The sequence below is a fragment of the Ailuropoda melanoleuca genome, chromosome 14 (assembly GCF_002007445.2).
Source record: "Ailuropoda melanoleuca isolate Jingjing chromosome 14, ASM200744v2, whole genome shotgun sequence".
Classification (NCBI taxonomy): Eukaryota; Metazoa; Chordata; class Mammalia; order Carnivora; family Ursidae; genus Ailuropoda; species Ailuropoda melanoleuca.
In genome coordinates, this window is record NC_048231.1 from 99,792,839 (window position 1) to 99,815,712 (window position 22,874).

Consider the following 22,874-nt stretch of genomic DNA (forward strand, 5'->3'; position numbering starts at 1 on the left):
TGGGGAAAGTACCAGCAGGGGTGGTCCTTCTGAGGCTGTCGAGTCAGATCTGTTCCAAGCCTCTCTCCTTGGCTTGTCGATGCTTATATTCTCCCCGTGTCTTCACATAACATCTTCCTTCTGTACGTGTCTGTGTCCAAACGTCCTCTTCTTTTAAGGGCACCAGTCACATTGGATTAAAGCTCCCCCTCATGACCTCATTTTAATTTAATTATTTCTGTGTAGACTCTATCCAAATATGCTCACATTCTGAGGTACTCGCGGTTAGGACTTCAATACATGACATTTGTGGGGGACCCGATTCAGCCTATAATATCCACTGATCTATAACACATTTGTTATATACCAGATGTTCAGATACGTGAGGATCATTTTTGTGTGCTCTCTCTGTTCACCTATTACATAACTGTTTGTCACAAGTACCTTATAGTTATTATAGCTGTATAGCAGTCTTGATACTTTGCATGTAAGGTCTTTATTCTCTTTTCAAGTGTATCTTAGCTATTCTTGTCTATTTAAAGTTTTGTGTTAATGGTTGAATCCTTTAGCAAGGAGGGGGATCTGGGCCATTTCTGAGGAAATGCTTGGGAAGTGAAAATGTTTGAGTACTCAAATTATATGAGATTAGATTTGTAGACGTTTAGAGGTACATTAAACTGTTAAGATATTTCATCTAGAAATACTGAGCGTGAACGTGACCAGGTAAATAAGTTTTTCATTGAGTCACACAGAGTAGGGAGAAATGAGGAATCTTGAAATCATCTTAGAGGAAGCAAAATAAAGCTCTGTTTATTGCAAGAGAGGGTGCTAACAGAATTTACAACTCTAGGATTTTTTCAGTTTGTAACTGTGCAAGTCATGAGAAGTTAAAATAATTTCCTGAATAATTGTCATAAGTGTTTGTGCTTAAGTGGAGCCATATCCCACCTTGAACAATAGGGCATACACAGCTTGCCACAAAACATCTTTTGGGGGCACATTCTAGCAAAATTGTAAAATTTCTAAGCTATTTGTTACAAATGATTTAATGTAGTTTCCTTCTCTTCCGTTTCAGGTATATACCCTGTATGCGAAAGTCCATGCTATGTTTCCCTCTTTCCGGGAAGCAATTACTTCTCTCTGTATAACCTTTTTGTTATACGGTATCATGTTTGATGGATAGGTTGCTTTCTGCAAATAATTTCCTCCTTGAAATCTTTTTAAATTTTTTGTTTTTTGAGATTTTTGAGATTTTGTTCTTTGTTTGCATCATTATAGCCAGAGAGTATGTTCACTGAAAAGTCATGGCTGGGCTAGAAATGACAGAAAGTTAAGTGCTTTTTGAAAATCCAAGATTAAAAGCATGACTCACAGTTTGATACTTTTTACAGGTAAAATTTGTTTTGTAAGAAAGATGACATGGGAATTGGTAGGGGTAGTGTGGGAAGGAGAGACTAGATGATTTAAAGATATATATTTTTGTAATTTTTATTAAGGAGATCAATTTCTCCTTTGTGTGATAAAAAGAGTTATTGCCTAAAACAACAAATCTCAGGGCTATATAGTACAGTAAGTATATAAATATACAAGTGAAAATCAGTAGTGGATATTTTCAAAAATACTGTGTTTTTCAATTGAAAACCGGTGTGTTTATAACATAAGTAAAAAGATATCAAATCATCTTAGTTCTATATTCACATATAGATGTGTGTGTGTCTAAAAATTATAACTCACCTAAACACTATTGCTGCTGCTGTTGCTGCTTCCGGAGCTGCTCTTTTGATTGGCTGTAGCTCACCTCTATTTAGGGACCAAACCAGCCTCCCATCAGTGTTTTTATGCCCCAACTCACAGTAATTCAGATTTTTGCCTTTTTCTGATATTGTCTTCTATTCATATATTTTACTCCAGATCCTCTGAGCTGAGGACTGGCAGAGTATGATAAGCTGTTTAAAGATGATATATATCTGTCCACTCCTTTGTCAGCCCTCATTTATCATACAGCTGCACTTGGCACTTGACATACATGGTCTAATTTAATCCCTTCAGCAGTAGTATGAGGCAGTAGTTCCCCCTTTTTTTCCTTCTACTTTTGATAAAGGTGAGATTTTCACTAATGAAGGGATTTTATAAAGAAACATACTTTATCATCATTATGATGTTAGCAGGTAGATTGAACAAAGGGAGTTTATTCATTTCTACTGCCCTTCCCTTAAATGATTTTTGAAAGTTTCCTTTACACTGAACATCACTCCTGCTGTGTCTTTTGTGAGATTTTATCCCTTCCAATTTTAAGATTGTTTAAATTTTTCAGTCTGTAATATTCTGTGATTACACACTTATTTATATGAAACTGAGTGAGTCAGCTTACATGTAAAATGACTGAAATTAATAAACTATTTTAAAGTTTTCTTCAATGGACCTCGATAGACTTTAAAGTAAGAATAATTTAGATTTTTTTTTTACCATTTTTGTGTTTTTATTTGGGTTTCCAAATTTCCCCATTTTTGAAATGAGACTCCATGATAATTCTTTTTGAAATACAGGTGTGAAAGTATGAACAAAAATTACATTTGAAAATAATGTGGCAGAATTGACTAGAAGAATTTTGAAATTTGGACGAGAAGACACAAAGTTTTTGCTTGTTTGTTTTTCTGCCAGAGACCTGCTATATTTTATGTATACTTTATGTTGAACTTTATTTTTTCCATTAGTCAAAATAGACTTGAAACTATTTGTATTTAGAGTTATAGCTGAACATTTGTAAGAGTATTTAAAATAATAAAACTCATAGTTATATGGTCAGGATATTCTTCATACTATCTGGACAGTTTATGAGATTTCTTTCTTTTTTTTTTAAGATTTTATTTATTTATTTGACAGAGAGCACAAGCAGACAGAGTGGCAGGCAGAGAGAAAGGAAGAGGGAGAAGCAGGCTCCTTACTGAGCAGGGAGCCCCATGTCAAGCTTGATCCCAGGACACTGGGGTCATGACCTGAGCTGAAGACAGACACCCAATGACAGAGACACCCAGGCTCCCCAAGAAATTTATCATTTCTTCCAGAGAAAATGGATAAGCATTAATTTTCTCCATATTAAATGCTGTGTCCTGTGAAACCACAAAGAAATTGACCAGTGGTAAATGATTCCTGTGTATTGCTGAAAACCTTCTATTACATGTATCTGTCTATCCCATAATCGCTTAAGTGTAATTGTCAGTTATTTTTTTTAAGAAGTGTAATTGTCATGCTAAGAAAAACAAGAAAACTGAATCTTCAGAAAAGCTCACTTAAAACCAGTGAAGCCAAAAGGAGTGGGCAAGAAATATATAGTAACAATGAATAAATGTAACAAATGGAAAATAGTTACAAATATGGTAGCTATTCCTCCAGTGATATAAATAAGCACTTTAAATCTAAATATTAGGTAGAGGAAGAGTTATAAATATATTCATACCAATAAGACATCTAAAAACTAATAAAATGTACATGATTAATCACCATAGAAATAACATCTATTTGGCTTTGAAGGTATAGAATTAAGTCATATTTATACATTTAATTATTATACTGATATAAAAATTCACCTCAGTGAACTGAAATAAACAAGACTGATGGATGGCTTTACATGTTAGTAGTGACTGTATAATTGGGTTACATTATTTAGGATGAGCCTGAATTAAGTTTTCATTAGCTATTAAAATTTTTGGTTTACTTCACAATTTCCGTGTTGTAAAGACAGTTTGACATTAAAAATTGTTCTTCTCACATCACCTTTAAGCACTTTCAGTACATAAAATCCTCCTCTAGCTGTTCACTTATCTAAATGTCACATTTACATAATGCCCAAAATAAAATATATTGTTTTTATATATGTATGTGGCTTTTGTTACCTTTCTCCAGTAAAGTAAGCATCCGTCTGTCATCTATCTGTCTGTGTATCTATGTATTTACCTATCTATCTATCATCTATCTCATGCTGTTAGAATTTGTATTGCTCTAATTAGTGAATATTAAATAATACTACCTTTTGAAATTAATATAATTTTTATATATGGCACATGTGATTAGGTAAAATTTGCATGAGAATGCAGAACATGGGAGAGTTCTGGATCCATTTCTCTATTAGCTCTTATTTTTAAAATGTATCTTAAACCTTTACCAGATATCATATTGTAGACAATTCATGACTTTGAAATGAATTCTTCATTTTCTGTCCTATAGCACTTGGGTGAGGGAGGACACAGAAGTCTTCCCAGGCTGCTGCTTGTGGCTGAATCTGCCCATGTCCAGGAGCTCTGGGTGGGAGCAGAGAGTCTCAGGCCCTGTGGCTATATCTTTTCCCAGCTAACTGTTGCTGTGGATTCTCTGTTGATCTGCCTGTCAGTGGTGCCAGGCTATCCTGATGTTGTCCTAAGAACTCTCATTTTATCCAGGGGAGGGGTAGCCCTGTCTGGGTTGTCTTCTGTGGTTACATTGGACCCCAACTTCAGTCTGGGTCTCCTTTTTTTGTTGGGTGGGGCACATAAAATACCCCTGCCACTTTGTTCTAAGCCAATCTGTGTTCTATCTTTCAGAGACCTCCTTTGGTTACCTCTCATATTATTTTCAGGGATTATAGTTGTGTTTAGGAGGGTGAGTGTAGAGAAATGAATCTATGCTATCTTGGCTGGGCCCAAGTCTGTCAGTTCTTTGTTGGGATAGTCTTTCTCAAAAAAAACATATTTCAAAGGAAATACAATTTGTATGCATTTGTGTGTGTGCACACATGTGCACATTCGTAACAGGGTGTCTTATATTAAATCACCCATTACTATTGCACTTATATAGTTTTTCATGATATTTCCAGTCGTTTTAGAACTACCTATGTTGATGAAATGCTATCTGCATCAAAAAAGATTTACAATAATTGTATCTTTCTGTGAATGGAAACTATCACCAAAATATTCTCTTTTCCTGCTTAACACTTTAATTTTGAAAATTACTTTCCTTTTCATATTACTCTGAATTCACCTTCTACCACTTTGCTATCTGTATGATTTTGGAGGGTTGCTCAATTTTAATGCTTCAGTTTATAACATAGTATAAAATCAAAGCTTTGGAACCAATGACACATGGGTAAAATGCTAGTCTTTCTATGTTGACTGTGTAATGTTGGGCAATAGGCTTTACCCTTGTCACCTCCATTTGTCATATTTAAAGTAGAAGTCTAATAGAAACTATCACATAGGTCTCTATTACTATCACATAGATGAATGTGTAAGCATACTGGTCTCGTGGCAAGATTTTCATATATGTTAGTGATGATTATTATTAGAAGAAAATTATTAATTTTATTTTAAAGTTTGTCTTGTTTTAGTCAGCATCTGTGATAACCTAATAGTTATGATTTGTTGGTCATTATATTTTATTTGTTGATATATTTATATGAACCCACATAAGAATTCACTTCCATACATATTACTTAAAGAGGGGGTCATATTTTATTTCAAATTAAGTCTGGTTTAATTTATTACTAGTGCTCAGAATGCACAATCTACTCATTCTTAATTTCTTTATTCATTAATTAATTTTGGCAATAAAACCTTTGGCCTTTAAATTTAATAGGCCCCAGTTCTGTGAATGGTTGACAAGGAGACATATCTGCTCTGATGCTCAGGTTGAAATTAACTTGAACAGGAAAATGATGTCTAGTGGGGAGACACAGGGAAAAAATGAGACATTTCAACGAGTAATTCACAAAATTGAATACTGAATTACTAAATATATAATAGGCATTGTGCTAATATGTTATTTTATCTTTCTTAGAAAACTTGCATGGTGAGTGATATTGTTGCTATGTGTTGCACACTTATTCTCTTTTATATTCTCTGTAAATTCCCGAAGAAGCCTGTATGAAGCACATCTTTGAGATTAATAGTAATATTTCTCTTCAGTGCTTTGTCCCTCATTTGTCTCAGTTTCCTGAGAGCAGGATTCATGCCATTTTGATTTTTTTTTTCCTGGGCATATAGCCCACCGTCCAGCACATATTTGATTAAACAAGTAAATGAATAAATTATATGACCTTTAAACGTTAAAGAGACTCTGTCCGTGGCCTTCCTAGTGAGGCATCCTCACAGAGATTATATTTTGTCTCCATAAAATCAAACTATTATTGGTGATATTTGGTTTCAATGGAAAGTCAACTTGTATTTTAAAATCATAAGCACTGACCTATCCTGTCTATGAGGATGTTTATTCACTCAATTGAGTTTGCAGAATAAGTGGGAGAAAAAAGTATAGTGTTCATTTGAGAATCTCTCTGTGTGTGTGTGTGTGTGTGTGTGTGTGTGTGTGTGTGTATGCTTTTGGGAAAAAATAGGGCTGTTATAGGTGGGGTTTTTTTGTTTTGTTTTTTGTTTGTTTTCTAGAGAGGGAAGTTGAGGGGGGGATGGATAGAGGGAGAGGGAGAGAGAGAATTTTAAGCAGGCTCCATGACAGCGTGGAGCCCAATGCAGGACTCAGTTGCACAACCCGGAGATCATGACCTCAGTCCAAATCAACAGTTGGATGATTGACCAACTGAGCCACACAGGTGCCCCCACTGACACAGGATTTTACTGAGAATAGAGGAGGGTTCTAAGTGGGTTTTTTGGTTTGTTTTTGTGTTTTGGCTCTAGGGTAGTTTTGATTTTAAAGTTTTTATTTTAGTTTTATACATAACTGGGCAATTTCAGAAAGTAGGTTTTAATATGTCCAGATTGACTTATTTCTCTTTACGGATTTTGCAATAACATTAAAGAGCATATAATGAATAATATTTTGATTTATTTCCAGTAAAGCTTCCTGATATATTTACATCTCAAATGTCTGTGACATGTGCAATTGTAGGTACCGCAATGTCTATGTACACAGGTATTTTTGAAACACCAAATTTAATGAACACTTATTTTAACAAAAATATCAGTATAAAATTATGCTTTAGGTAAGGAAGTCCCACGTTAATAAGCATTTTATTCAGAGAATACATAGTAGTGTGTTCTTTAAGAAATGATACAATTTTGTGTTTATAAAGCTTTTTAGTTGTTGAATTTCCATGAGAATATGATTTGCTTAAGATTCTGTTTCCTTCTTTAAAAGCTATCTATTTTGCAGGAAAAGATGACTTTTATGATGTATGAAAACTTATAAAGCTGTCACTCACTCTGGTAAAAATATAAGAATCATAGAAAGCTTGATTTTAAATATGGACATTTTGGGAAGATTAACGTTCTGGTGTGCTCTCTGTAGAATACGTTAATCAGTTCATAGATTTAACTATAAAAGTTTTCTGCTTTGTTATTGACAAACAAAGCTAGAGAGAGAATAGTTTAACCATTTATAAATTTTATAATAGGCTCCGTTGCTTACTAATAAACATTGGTAATATTTCTGATATTAGAGATAGCAGAGTTTCTATGGGTGGAAAAGTTGTTTTAAGCCATCTTATTAGCAGTACATATTTTAAAAATCTTCCTACTGGTGCTTTTTCCTGCTTATTAATGTAAAAAGATGTTCTCAAGTAGTTCTGGATCCATATAACCACAGAGACAGTACTCAGTAATTTACTTGGCCTCACATTTTTCAGAGTCACCTAAGAAAACGTATTTTACATTAGGCAGCAATCAAACTGTGTATTTCTAATTTTTCTTCCCTAGAGCATACAGTATTTTTCACAGCATATTTCTACTAATTAACCTCATGGTTTTAGAGTTTTCCTAGTATTATTAATTCTTAATCATAAGATGCAGTGACTTATTATTGGTATTTTGATAAGAATTACTTTAAAGACTTGACACTCTACGGGCGCCTGGGTGGCTCAGTCGTTAAGCGTCTGCCTTTGGCTCAAGGCGTGATCCCGGAGTTCTGGGATCGAGCCCCACATCAGGCTCTTCCGCTGGGAGTCTGCTTCTTCCTCTCCCACTCCCCCTGCTTGTGTTCCCTCTCTTGCTGGCTGTCTCTCTCTGTCAAATAAATAAATAAAACCTTTAAAAAACAAAAAAGACTTGACACTCTAAGAAAAACAAACAAACAAAAAAAAAAACCATGCCACTGTTCTATTATCTTTCCAGAAATATGCAATATGAAAAACTATGATTATGATGAAAACTTTAAATTTCTTTCTTTAACTTGTTCATTTTAGGTACAGATAATTATTTTTAAAAGCAAAAGATGATAGAAATTGAGAAAATAGAATATAGTGTAATGAGGTACCTGAAGTAGAAAGTATGCCCTCTGTTTGTTAGATAAAACACGTATGGATAACTAATGTATAAAATAATTCTAGTTATGTTCTGTAGAAAAAATGGATCTCTACTCAATATTTATATTTTCTAACTTATAGTTTCATTGCAAAAACTTACTTTTGCATATATAGAATTATTTAAATATTTAATTTTTTATTCCCCATTTCCATCTATACATTTTGCAATCTTGAAAAATTTAAACAGAATAAAACAAAAGATATGTACAGTCTATACATATCTATACATTTTTAAAAAACAATCTTTCATCATAGGTTTGTAAGTTTTTCATAAATATTAATAAAAGCATTTGTAATTTTTAAATGCTTGTATCAAAGGCAAAAGTTTACTTGAAGTTGAATTCATCTCTTAGGAGATTACAAACATGTTTTTCTTTTCCCTAGCATATGATGAATCCTAAATATCAGGATATATCAGGTTAAAAGATGACTTAACACACTACTGTAGAATTATGGAGCTTGTCTATTTTCTCAAATTTAGTGAAGACACCCCCCTCCCCAGCCCCAGACAGTTTTCAATCTCTGTATGTTTGGTGGAAGACTTCCCTGGAGCACAGACATGAAAGTTGCTCCAATGCAGACTGTAGTCTAATGGTTAAAAGTCTAGCTGTCTTCTAAAACCACGGCAACAGTTAATGTTCCAAATGTATATATTATGAAGTCGTTGGACATGTGTAAGCCAGGAATTCATTTCAGAATACAGGTCCCAGTGAGGTGGAGCTTATGATCTTGCTTTTTGGGGTTTGGTTTTTGGTTTTGTTTGCTTGTTTTGTTTTGTTTTCCCAGCAAGATAGGGAGGAAAAATGGGAAAGCCCTTGACAATACCCTTGGTAATACCCCAATTGGGATAATAAAGTGGCAATCTATCTGATTGGCTGATGCAGATCTCAGCAATATGGTGGGCTTCCTTGAAGAAGACTGCGTCAGTGGGCAATACAAGGTTCTGCTAGTGTTTTACTATACTCAATCAGCAGTGATAGACTGAGGCTGCCTGCATTGAAGAAGTAACAGGCACAAAGCATTAGAACTGCAGGTAATGGACCACGTGTCAACCGAAGGGTCTGGGTGGCACCATGGCATCTGCTGGAAAACAGTGTTTGCTCAGGCTGCAGTAGGTCACAGACACCCATCCACAGTGGCTCAGCAAAAGATTTATCTGTCCTACAAAGCAGCTTGTCAACTTCAGCAGTCTCACGTGTCCTCACTACCCCAGGATCCATCTCCATTTTTGCTTTTCTATAATTTGTGACTTTTATCCTCCATCACAAGATGATTTTGCACCTCCAGGAGGAGAGGCAAAAATTACACACACACACACGCACGCAGAAACAAACAAAAACTTGGTGGGTTTTTTAGAAGCTCTTCTAATGACTTCTAGTAACTTCTTAGCATCCAGACCTATCATTTCACCATTTCTAGGTACAAGTGATTCTGGAAACGTTTTATTGCAGGGACAATGCTGCCCAAAAGAAAAGCAGAATTTTACTGGTAAGAGAGAAAGGGGAATGGACATTTGGTAGGCAATCAGCAGTGTCTGTCCCAAACATATCAGGAGTCTGGAAGCCTGGTGGCCTCACTTGAGCCAGAAGTGACACTAGTCTACTCAATATGCAATTAATTTGCATCTGAATGTATCCCTTGTCCAATCTATTTTGAGGAAAATAAAATGTCCTTTTATTGTCTCATCTACATTGGAAATGAAGTTCCAATATAATTATTGTAAAATATAATCTTATTATATTAGAAAAGGTATCTCAACATTAACTGATATTTTATATTCAGTAACATAAAATTGGTAAAATTAGTTTTATATACCAGGCAGTTATATTTTAAAAATATAATAATGATTGGAATGACTGCAAAAGGAGAGTCTATTATTAAAAAGATTTAAAAACTTAATGCAATAAGGGGCTTAATAATTGCCTGACATTTGAGAGGATTCCAATTTTCTGATCTTCCTATTTTCCTTTCTTCCAGTGATATAATATCAGTAGAGTATGATTCACCAAGACTCAATGTCTGAAAGTATTAAGATGTCCTTTCACATTTAAAGCAACTGTGACAGCTGTCTGGCAATCATGAGGAATAATGATGTGCAAGACTTTCAAAAATGGCTGGGGCATCAACTGATGTCATTTGTCATCTAGAGATTTCATTCCTGCTAAAATGCCCATGAAAATTATAGGAATAAATTTATTTTGCTTGGAATTATATATAGAGATAATTTCATACTTAGAAAAATGATATAAATTTATTGAAAGCATGTCAGAGAAAATGTAGCTGATGAAGAAAACTATCAGAAAAAAACATTTGATTAAGAAAACTATTAGTTATGCAGTGCGGTGACCATTGCAATGTTGCATTATATCTCATTCATAATCTCACTCTAATTTGTACCCATTTGTGGGTGATGGATTCTGGACCACAATTATTTTGGTTTGGATCCATGAAATTTGAAGATGCTCCAGCCCCTAAGACTTTCCAGATTAAAAAAAAAAGAAAAAGCATTATTTTTATTTTCAGAGTGTAAATCAAGTGTAAGACTATAGGTATTGAGATCATTAATAGTTCTGAGTATTTATATATTGAGCATAAAATTTAAGTGGCTTTCTTTATTTTATTGTTCAAATGATTATTCATTAAAAACTGCTCTTATTTAGCCTAAAGCTTTTTCTTTGACCAGTATTATGCCATGGAAACACTTTTGCTTTAAAATGGCTTTTAGTTTCCAGGGAGCAATATACAATAGTGGCATTTAATTGATACTGTTAATGCTTATTGTCCTGGATGCTTAACTGTCAGATTCTATCTTGGGAGTTCTCTTGTGGAGGGTTATTCTACCTAACCCTCCCCAGTTTCAGAAATAGTTTCATCTAAGGGTCAAACTGTGGCTAAAACCAGGACCTAAGTCTTTGTGTTTCATTTGTTTCAAATCCCATTGTTTGTATAAGGACTGGGCTTACACAGCTGGGGCCATTTCAGGGAATGGAAGCATGGCAGATTCCAGGTTATCTAAGTTCTTCAACTCAACTTTGGGCTCTTCTAAGATTCTGCGGTTGGATTTTTAAGATAGCTATAAACTCTGACAAGTATGACCCATTTTTCACATTTATGCTCCTTTTTAGTAAAATTTCTATATTTTTTTTATCAAATTCTCAATAGAATGACCCATAAGTATTAAAAATGACTGATTTAGGGGCACCTGCGTGGCTTAGTCAGTTAAACCTCTGACTCAATTAGCCTCAGGTCATGATCTCAGGGTCCTGCGATCCAGCCCCATGTCAGGCTCCCTCCGAGCTCAGCGCAAATGCCTCTTGAGACTATCACCTCCCACCCTCTCCCTCTGCTCCCCCCACCCCAGCTCCTGCATGGGGCACACACACACATGTCCTCTCTCTCTCTCTCTTTCTCTCTCTCAAAACAAGAAAAACGAAAAACAACTGCTCCAGGCAAACCCCCTCAGTCAGTAAAAGGCAGGGCAGGATACAGAAATAGATCTTCTGAGTTGTTTTTCAGGGCATTCGCCATGATCCACACTGCTTCTGATGTGGTGAAGGTAATTTTTCTCTGGTGAAGGAATGTTATTCTCCTTTTTTTCTTGAGAGGTAGTGAATATCTGTGTTTCTTAGACATGTTTGCAAGATTGGGCTACATATAATAAGAGACAAGAACATCTCTGAAAGAGGAAAAACAAAGCAAATGAAATTCAAATGTTGGGAGTTTGTGTGTGTGTGTGTGTGTGTGTGTACGCAAGTTGTATGGAAAGAGTGCTGGGCACACTCAGTATTCTCTGGAGTGAAGCTTTTGCCACGCTCCTCTATCCCTGGGGATACTTAGTCCTCATACTGCCCAAGACTCCCCATTACAGATAGGCAATTTTCCAAGGGAACAGAGAGCACTTGCCTACTGCTATCCCCAGATGGCTTGAAAATAATCAAGAAAACGAGTCTATGCACAGAAATATCCAAAATGCCCACCTTCTGTCTGTCATGGATAGTCTCTCTCACTTTCCATCTGAAAAGGAGTACAGAATAAACATATTTATGTGAATGTCTGCACAGATCTTAGCACCGTGATATTATAAGCCAAGCGACATTTATTTCTGTGTACCCTTCCAAGTCTTTTATGCAGTGTAAATGCAGTGGGTCTTCATTTAATGCAAGCAGAGAAAAGACATAAATGGATATATACACAAATTTAAGCCCACTCAGTGGCAGTATAAATCACTTGTTATTTTACATTTTAATACATAAACCATCCCTTAAAGCTAGTTGTGTTTCTAAATAATTATAGACTCCACTGGAGTTACATATCCTGAAAATAAATGCTTTTTCTGAGATGGTCCCACTTGTGCTTGCCTGAGAAGCGCCATAGAATCCTGCTCAGTAGTCTTGCCTCAGTTCTTCTTCCTGTGATTCCAATTACTCATACACTGTTGACCACTGTTTTTGTCATTTAAATCTGCAGCTGACATGACTATGTAGATGAGATATTTTTACATGCAGCACATGTGCCTTTTTGAAGTGCACTGCACACAGCTTTCTGGAGAGAAATTAAGTCTGTTCATTCACTTTCACATTCTTGATATGTGCAGAAAAATGCATTGAAAATAAAGTGCTCTATAAAGCATAACTAGCTTTAATTTTTAAAAAGTTTTAGGGAAAATGATTCATTGTTTAAATCCACTGATTTATATTATGTCATAGCTAAAGTTGCATTCAGCAATCTATATACACACAGTGAGAAGATTTTAACCAAAATTGTGTGTGTGTGTATTAGCTTGTGCTGCCATAATAAAATACCATAGATTAGGTGCCCTGAAAAATAGGCATTTATTTCTCACTGTTTTGGAGCCTGGGAATCCAAAATCAAAATGCCAATGAGCGCAGTCTCCTGGCTTGTGGGAGGAAACCTTGCTGGACCCACATAGGGCAGAGAGCAAGAGAGCACTTGTCTTTCTCCTACGGACAGTGGCACCATAGGGCGTCCCGCCTTCTGACTTCATCTACACATAACTACTTCCCAAAGGCCCCACCTCCAAACAGCATCATATTAGCGGTTAGGACTAGAATATATGAATGGGGGGGTCACACATATTCAATTCATAAGAGGCTATTAAATATCAAGGTCTATCTACCTCTTTTCTTCTTCAGGTAATTTACATTATAAAATGATAACATTCATTATTTAAGGATTCTCTCTTGAGAGGGAGAATTGAAGTCATCTTTCTCACCTATGCCCATAATATGTTTATAATTTTATCCTTACAATTATTTCATATATAATATCAAATCTCCATTCAATCCCAGTAGGCGCAGAGATCATGTATGTCAGATAGGCACACAGACCTCACTATGCCCATCTCTTGGTGTTCACACTCTCTTCTCAGGTGTGGGTGGAACCTGGGGCTTCCTTCCAATCAGCACAGTAGGGTAAAGGTGATGAGATGTATGTAGGACTCTATAGTGAGCAGACTGATTTTCTTTTCCTGACTTGTTTTGAAGAAGCAAACAGCCATGAATCTTAACAACCACATGGACATAATTTTTGTCGACAGCCTGAAGAAACTTGCACGTGAATCCCTCCCCAGTTGAGCCTCTCATCAAATGCAAGCCCTATTTGCCACCTGGATGCAGCGTAGTGAGAACCCAGCTAAGCCACGCCCAGATCCCTGACCCATGGAAACTGCTAGATAAGAAATGTGCTTTGCTCTAAGCTGCTAAATATATGGCAGTGATTAGACAGCAATAGGAAGCTATTACATACGCATCTCATTATACCCATTTTCAGTAGAGGAAACCATTACCAGATAGCTACATGGCAGTCCCAAGAAAAAGATGAGTTAATTGATTTAAAAAAAAAAAAAAAGATAAAAATCTCCATCTAACCTCAGGCTAAAACATTTACCCTGTGTCACAATCATTGTTTCTCTTTAACCCTAGTTGCCTCCAAGTGACAGAGAAAGCTGTTCTATCCAGGTGGAATCTTTAATTCATTGTGGTGGGTGGCATTTGTCATATCTTCAGCAGTTTCTGGGAAAGGCATAGAGGAGGCAAAACCCAGGAGTGGAGGGCAGCTCTCCTTGCAGTATCCACTGTGAGGCAGTCAGGACTCCTCCCCTTACACTGGCTTCACACCCTGCCCCCACCTCCTGCCACAGCCTTGAAACTTCTCTAAAGAGAGCTGAGATGCTTAGGGACAAATGCTCCATAATAACAACAGTCTTTAAGTGTTCTGCAGGATAAATATATTTAGGAAACATAAACCACATCTATCTACAAACTAAAGATCAGTGTTTAGTACCGGACCTCCTGTGAAGGAAGGAAGGTCCCTGGGTGGCTTTATGTCATAAATGAAATGATAGTGACACATAGTTTTTTTTGTTTTGTTTTGTTTTGGTTAAATATTTTTTATGTTAGTCACCATACAGTACATCCCTGGTTTTTTATGTAAATTTCGATGGTTCATTAGTTGCGTATAACACCCAGTGCACCATGCAATACGTGCCCTCCCTACCACCCATCACCAGCTTATCCCATTCCCCCACCCCCCGCCCCTCTGAAGCCCTCAGTTTGTTTCTCGGAGTCCATAGTCTCTCATGCACATAGTTTTAAGATGATTTTTTTTTTTTGTGATTTGACGTTTCTTAGAAAAAGAGAAAAGACTCAACGTGGAAAGAGTATAATCTCTCATTTTTTTCCAACAGAAAATTATGCTGCTTCAGAAGGGTCCCTAATACCAATCTATATATCAAGTTTTAATATAGGAGGTTCTTTAAAAAAGAATAACAGTGCTATATTAGTTTCAGATGTACAATATATGAGGCTCTTAAAGGAGCAAAATACAAATGCTTTCCCCCCTTTTTCCTGAAATGCCATTTCCCTTTCTGTGCTGAAGGGTTAAGTTTCTTTAATTACCCCTCCTGAGTGAGGCAGTGGCACCAGGCTGGGTAAAGGGGATTCTTCCCCTCCTGACTGCCTACAGGCCAGTCAGGAGCTCTAAAGGGAAGGACATGTTAAAAGCAACGACTCTAGTAATTTAAGATATTCTGCAACATATTGCATAATGATGTCTTCAAATATACAAAGACCAGACTCATTGCCATAAAACATATGCAGAGATGATTTATGACCATGCTTTCATATCACTGCTGTGGACAAACGCACAGTCTCTTGCTGTCAGTTGCTGGTGTCCATTATCAATCACACAAACAACTGCCAACCAGGCTCAGAAGAAGAATAGAAATGAAAGAAAGAAAGTAAATGGAAGAGAAAGGTTGTTTCACTTGCTTCCTCCCTGCCAGGTTCATATATTCTTTGAAAATCCATTGCTCTGTATCAACGATGACTGGTGTAGCAGGAAATTAAGTTGCTTCTCTTTGGGTCACGTTGGGTAGGCTATGGTTCTTCCCAGAAAACCGTTACATCTTGCTGTTACTCCTGCTCTCCTAATCGTCTGCCCAGGAATCTGTGCCGCATAATAACTGTATGCAAAAATCAGAACATATGGTGCAGAAAACTAATTACTATATCAATATTTCACTTTGTTGTCAGTGATGGAATCTTTGTGGCAATTCTACAACTGTAGCTAAGTAGCAATGCCAGCATGTTAAATCCTGTCAGCAGCGATATGCCTACTCTACTGAGCTCCGTCTTACGGCAATGTCTTAGGGAGTTGTGCTTTTGCTGTATTTATGAAGCAATATAACCTCCAGAGGGGGGCTAACTGACCTCTTTAACAGTCATCCTTCATCATGATCAAGCCTAATTAGGAGCCATATGCTCCCATGGTTTGCACACCATGGATATACAACTTAAAGTAAAACCTGCTCAAAATCCAGGCTGTAAAGGAAAAATATTACTTAGTGTAAGGGTACACTCATCACTCAAACAAAACTGTTCAGTAGATGGATAGTTGAAATATGGGTACAGATGAACACTGGGTGGTGGTGGTGATGGTGAAGAAGATGATGGTGATGGTGAAGTACTTGTTAGCAGTCACTGAAGACTCATTATCTACTACACGGTGTATAGTGTGGTATAATATAGTGCGTATACTTTCGGCAAAGATTACCTCATTAAACACTTACATGATTTACCAGACAGGCGTTTTGATGAGCATCTATTTAGCAGATGAGGAGACTAAGGCAAGGAGTTTTAAATGTCTGGCCCCACATCAATCCGCCAGGTGAATTGCAAAGGTGGGATTTAAAGACAGTTATTCTGAAATGAGATCCAGTACTACTAAACAGTACTCTACTGTTCTCGTCCAATCAGTTTGACTGTGTTTATCAGCAACATGCCGCATTTTATCCCATTGAGAGAACGTTCCATAGGTCATCATTGACACAATTTGGAGAGAATAATGAAAAGTATGTAATTTTGATCCAGAAATTCTGTTTGTGGACATTTTTCCAACATGTATTTGTTTGTGTGTGTGTGTGTGTGCGCGCGCATGTGTGCATGCATGTGTGTGTGTGTGCGTGTCTGTACATAAATCCGTGTGGCATGGTCATAGTAAGAGACTGAAGACAATACGCAGTTCTATCCGTAGTTTGGATAATTTGGATAATTATGATAAATCAGTATGGTGAAATACAACAGAGCCATTCATGAGAATAAGGTAAAGCTATCAATTCAGATACGGTGAGATTGCTGTGATATATTATTGAAATAAAAAATCAAGATGTAAAACAATGCTGAAGTAACGTGCTTATTGATAGATGCATGCCAACAACAAGAAAAATACCAGACAGATAAGAATTTAAGATAGCAATTCAGGGTCCTAGAATCTAGGTTGAGAGGGAGACTGATGTTTATATTCTTCTTCATTGGCTTTTGAATTTCTTACGTAAGCAAACTATCATAATGAAAATCAAGTACATGAGGTAACAGGTAAATTTGCAGAAAGGAAAGCTGAACACGTGCCAGGTTCACCTGCAGAGAATCATTTGCTCAAAGGCGGCCTCTCCCTCCTCTTCTTGAAGCTGTCAGTGTTATCTGAGAACAGAAGCTGGCAGGACGTATCTGAGGGTGGCTGTTACAGGACAGCAGCCTGAGAGGCTAGTTTGGAAGAGTTCCGCCAATCACGTAGTTCCTCATGGAACAATATGCTTGCCACTGATTTTCTGCTGCAGCTCCTGCCTGACTCTCAGCTCTATTTCCCTGTAAGGACTGGAATACTTCGTAGTCCTGTCAAGTGCAGAAAATGAAGGAAAATGTCTAACACATGACACCACTGCATATTGGCAGAGATGGAATTAAACTGCTGGTTTCCTGATGTCAAATCAGTTCTATTTTACACTCGATATAGGAGAAGGTGCGTTTCACTTCCTGGAATAGGACGAGGAGAGAATGGGGAGGGAAATAGCAGCACAGAGCACACTGAACGCAAACAAATAAAGCTGTGTGCCGGATGGGATGCCATCGTTCGTGTTCCCCATAGAATTTTCTGGACATAAAACTGCTTTCAACAAAAAGCATAATTCTAGCTAAAGGTGCCCCAGGCTTTTAGTGGTACTTGGTGCACTTTGATGGTGCCTGGATAAAATGTGCTAATAAGTTTCTGAGCGCATGGAAGCCATCACTGCAGTGACAGGTTTCAACATTTATTGTTTGAAACAAGCTGAGGGATACTTTCTCAGGCCTTCGCTCAGTGCAGCTCTGGTAAGGGGAACTTTCAGACCCACGGCCACATGTTTTGGCTTGTATAATGAGCTCCTGAACCTGGATTGACAAGTCTCTTTTTGTGAATTGTGTGAAATATATAACTGGGACTTCATGCTTGTGAAAGGCAGGAATGACTAAAGTTGCCCCATGCAGATAATTGCCTCTGCCTCCACTCTCCTTATCTTCCTCTGGTACTGAAAGGGGATCCCATTTCACGTACACACATGTGCACACACACCACACACACACACAACACACACACACACAAATAATACTGTGTAACATTTATTTATGTATATAGTATATGTATTTGTAGCTATTTATTGTTAAGGAAACATTGAGTCTGGAGGCATAAGAGCTTTTTGTTTCTAGTTTCCATCGAATTCTCTGTTCACAGAGAAGTTAGTGAATTTTCTAACACAGTGTTAGTAAATGTAGAATAGCATTACCTTATTTGAGGATTTTTGGGAAGTTGCATATGTGCACACACTTTTTTGCACACCTATTAACTAATCAGTGGATGTTATATATGCTTGTTTTTATTTGTGCCTCATTTCCCCTCCTTCTTGAAGTGTTGAGGGTACAATAGGTACCATAATTCAGTATGTAGATGGGCACTGTTGAAAAGTATGGCAGACCCGAACATGTTGCCATAATATGCTGTTGAGGATGACGCTGAAGTAAATATGCGAAGGAATCTAGAAAAGAAAGAACTCCAAAACAGTGTGGATTGAAATGTGACCTCAAGCCTACACCATGAACAGAAAGGAAGGGAAAATAGCATTAAGTAAAAGAGAAAGGAAGCTACTAATTGCTTTTGTTTCTCTCTGTACTATACTCTTTTGTACGCCTCCTGCTTCCAGGTCAAGACTAATAAAATTCACACTTTTAAACTACATTATACGTTAAATGGATTGGCCTGAGAATATATCTACCATTTGTAAATATATATATGACTGCCTGCACTTACTTATAAAAATTAAACCCTTTAAATTCCACTTTCTAGGTTTTTTTTTAATTTCTTAGTTCTTCGACAGTATAATATGGATAATAGAGAATATAGAATCACCAATCAATTCTGTTTCTTCTTTTCTCTTTGTAATATAGAATGGTGATGTTATTTCTATAAGATTCTTTCTTAGAATAAAATATTCTGTCATCTAATTTAGCTTGGAAAATCTCATTTGTTGTAAAATTAATTGTTTTAAAAATATATATATACACACATGCGTGTATATATATTTTAAGATTTTGTTTATTTATTTGAGAGAGAAAGAGCACGAGGTGGGGGGGAGGGTCAGAGGGAGAAGCAGACTCTCTGCTGAGCAGGAAACCCAATGCAGGACTGATCCTGGGACTCCAGGATCATGACCTGAGCTGAAGGCAGGTGCCCAACCGACTGAGCCACCCAGGTGCCCTAAAATATATTTTAATATAAATTATCAGTAATATTTAATGCCTCTTAACAATATGTTATTCTGACTAGAGGGACTTTCCTAGTATATGTTTGTGTCTATTGTATTTGGTAGAATTGTGACTTTGCAAATATATGTGTACACATGCATGATTAGGGATACTAACATTTTTTATTAAAATTATTGAGTCCAACAGGGAAAGCATCGATGTAATTAAAAAAAATAAAGACAATAGAAGCTACTTCAGGCTAAAATATATTAAATTCTTCAACAGAATCAGTTCAGTGACAGTTTAACTTGTAATCAACCTCTTTCTATGCTGATAGAACCCAGAGCAACCAACTACATTTTATCAAAGACAACTTTTTCTTAGTTACCCTCATCATTTGCGTTTCTAAATGCATTTTCCCCTATAAGTAGGTAGAACACCTCCCATCTGGTTTATTACTGAAAATGAATTCATGGCTTCTTCTTTACCCAAGAATTTAGAGAAGTCATAAGAAATATCTACATAGGTCATGTCCTATAAAAATAATGGCCAATATTATTTTCCTCCTGAGCTATATCAGGTAGAGGCACTGATTTTGTTAGATAATATTATAGATGCAAGCATTTTATTCTTTACCATATTTGTCAATATAACAATAAACTACAGAGTATTTCTAAAGTGGAGAACACTGGATTTTAATGACCCCTAATGTCAATCCTCTGCCATAGTATATAAAAGATAGTAGCTGTGAGTCTTTTCTAGGCATTTATGCAAACATTTTCCTTTTGAAGCTTAGTAATGTTTAGAAGTTAAAAGGTTTTGCCACTTGTGAAAATTATACCTGTTTGGTTTCTTCAATCCCAGTTTTTCCATTAAACTTCTGAATTTAAAAAATAGAAAACAGTATTACTTATTGATTTTAAAGACACCTTCAAGGAAATATGAACTGGATCTCATAAAGTAAATGGGATTTTAAAACTTCCTTAGAGAATCCAGAGATAAAGTTACAGTAGTTACACAATAACCATGTGATTTCTTTCCAACAGATAATCCCATTGCATTTTGCAAAGTAATTCCTTTTCATTTCTGTTGGCTCTTCCTTGGAAACCTTTCATTTCCTTTTCTCTTACCTGAGCCTTGTTGTTTCTTACTTGGAGCTTCATTGACCTGCTCTTAGTCTTCTCCCTCTTTTTAGTGTCTTCTCCCTCTTTTTAGTGTCTTCTCTTGCCAATTCATAGAATACTTACTTTACCCAAAATTTGGATTTATTTTCTTATTTTCTTACCTTAGAGGAAGACTTTAGAAGCTTCACTTTCTCCAGAAAAACAATGAGCTGCTAGAATTTGTCATTGAAATATTTAGCAAAATCTACTTCCAACTCTGATCTCTTTTCTTCCTGTGTATATCTGTTCGCCTATCCAGTTCATGTCCACTCCCTTCATTAAATATCACCAGTATGTGAGGCACTACTCATAGTCAGATTTTGGGGGATATAGAGATGAGCAGGGCAATAGCCTTGCTCTTGAGAAGCATGAAGTCTAGACCAGGAATCACAATCAGAACAGAAATGCAGACTCTTGAGGAAGCACAGAGGAAGGACACATTTCTAAAATAGATGCATGCCATCAATATCCCTGCCAACCTTTTTGGTGGGCTTTGAATAAATCACTTGCATCTTCTTATCCCTTCGAATCAAATAGTACCAGATCTCAGGAAAAGATCTGATGAGCTTACTCTGTGTAAGTGTGAATTTTGTGCTGGCATCCTGTCCTCTAATGTTTGCATCTTATATTTTTCCTGATTGGTGAATAAATTGGCTCTACTAAACAAATTTTCCAATGAGTTTACCAGTGAAAGAAATATTTATAAAGAGAGAAGGACTATGAGGATCGATTATTTTATTTTACCACTTTTTGTGTAGGCTTGTGAAAATTCATAGCGACCACACAAATGAGAACAAACAGAGCTATAATTTCGGAACTGATATAGCAAGGAATCAGGCACAATCACTTGCATTTGGCAGAGACACAAAGGCAGGCAAAGCATGGGAAAGCTTTATAGTAGAAAAAAGGGAAGGCTTCAGATTTGCTCTAATTGGAGAATGTTGCGCAAGGATGTTGGGGATGGCTAGCTAGAGGAAGGACATCCTATGCCGTTGAGTTGAGAAGCATACTTAGCTTTCTCTGGTTGGTCATGAGTTGGAAGCAGGGTAGGTGGGGGGATGGCCAACATAGGGAATTTGCTAGTCATTGACCAAACCTTGACCAAGTCCTGATCTCTCTGTGAGAATTGCCACAAAGGTGTAGTTTGATCTGTCAGGCCAGTTGCTCCAAAAGCTGTGGGTCAAAGTTCTCTTTGCCATATGCAGTCTGCCAGTTGTCCACTTGTATATTCACTCTCCCAGACTTGAGTTAGAGTACATTGGCAAGCTAATATCTGTTTTGTAATCCTGTCATCACATGGTGAAATTTTAACAAAAAAATTACTCGGTGAACTAATTAACACATAATTCTCGAACTATCTGACTTTGGCCATGTTAGCATGAGGTTCTTATCAAACCTGGCACCCTTATTAACTACCCTGTTTCAAGGACAGACACAAATTAATCTCTGTATTGAAGAGCAGTAGTACTTCGTTAAGTCAAATGTGGATGTGTTTTCAATTTTATAGAGAACATATGTGAAATCATAGTAACTCAAAGAGCGTTTTTGCAGTCTGGTCTTGGAAGAGCGATGCTGATGTCGAGTGAGTTACGTCGTAGGACAGTGATCATGCATCAGCTGGAACATCTTAATGGCAGGTCTTCAGTGTGCTTCGTTTGTTAATATCTCTCAGGTGCAGATTTATGTTATTCACACATAATTACAGAAATAATGAAAAAAAACTGAAGTGTAAATGTGTGTTAAACTGAGATGTATTACTCTTGTCAGTATTGATTGGACATTCATGTACCTGCTTTGTGTCTCTCCCTGCAAGAAATCACATGAAGTCAAAGCAAAATCAGAATTGGGTTTGAGAATATGTCAGTATATCAGATATGTCCCAGATACCTATTTCCTAGCACAAAGATGGTCTGATGAACCCATCTCGAAGTGGACAATAGTTTCCTTGGGCCAGAATAAATTTTCCCCTGGACTGTATTTCTATGTTCAACACTTACTTAAGTGTTTTTATTTTTTTTTTTACAGATTCCTCCTGTTATAATTTTTTTATTGTCAAAATCTTTTTTTAAATTTATTTAAATGTATGTTTATATTTTTTAATATTATATTTGTTTGAGAGAGAGTGGGAGAGAGAATGGGTGGCTGGGAGGGGCAGAGTGAGAGTGAGAAGCAGGCTCCTGCTGAGCAGGGAGCCCAGCTCCGGACTCATCCCAAGACACTGTGATCAGGACCTGAGCTGAAGGCAGATGCTTAACTGACTGAGCCACCCAGGCACCCATGTCAAAAGCTTTCTTGGGGTTTTTTTAAGATTTCTTCAATTAAAATGTGTTTGGGTGGGGGCGCTTCGGTGGTTCAGTCGGTTAAGCATCTGACTTT